The following is a 918-nucleotide window of genomic DNA, read 5'->3' as shown; positions in this document are numbered from 1 at the left end:
AGCATTTGTCAAAGCCTCCTAAAAACCTTTCCCCAAGATTTTTACATTACAGTAATTTCCTTGCTAACAATGAAAAATGCATGAACGTTCGAGCGAGCGAAACAGTCGTCGGGACACCGCGTATTGCTCACGTATAGACGAGACAGTGTGAGTCAAGCGTTTTCTTAGTGTGTGTCACACGTATTTTAGGACGGCATTTCTGTCCAGACGTCTTATAATGCTATTTCTCTCGTTCTTATGTTTGCGATAGAGGATGGAAGATCGCCGCGACTCCCACCACTATTCCCTCTCCAAGCGTCCGACGATCGTGTACCGCTAACTCCCTCCGCCACTCCGTGCTGCTCATGGCTTACCTACATGCAGCAGTGTATGAGTGACGCGTTATCGTGTGCGAGTCACACGGATATTCGGACGGCATTAACGCCGGTGCGTGTACATGTCAATTTAAATTTATATTGCACTATGTCAAAGGTTTACAAACATGTAGATAAAGAAATGTCTCATGAGATAGAAATGTAATTACAACTGTATTGATTTCAACTTACATACGATGAGAACATTACACATAATGAATAAGAATGAAATGAAATGTACAATAAGGAAATGAAACTAACAGTAAATATTGCAAATATGAAAACTTAACATTTTATGAAAAGAAGGAAATAACTGCATGCAAAGAGTACAAATATTAGATAATATATGTGTTCAAAATATATGAAGCAATGCCTTTAAGAGTATATTACAAAATAGATCTGAAAAATAAAGACTCACTGTACAGATACAATAAAGTACAGAAAAATTGCAACGATAAATATTGATGTGATACAATTCATAATAAGAATTTCAACAATGGAGAAAATAAAAACTTACAATTTTATAACATATGGAAATAAAGGCAATAATAATAGATGATATAAT

This window comes from Odontomachus brunneus, unplaced genomic scaffold (genome assembly GCF_010583005.1).
Source record: "Odontomachus brunneus isolate Ranch 3 - 2012 unplaced genomic scaffold, Obru_v1 Obru_scaffold_170, whole genome shotgun sequence".
Taxonomy (NCBI): domain Eukaryota; kingdom Metazoa; phylum Arthropoda; class Insecta; order Hymenoptera; family Formicidae; genus Odontomachus; species Odontomachus brunneus.
This window is presented reverse-complemented; position numbering follows the sequence as displayed.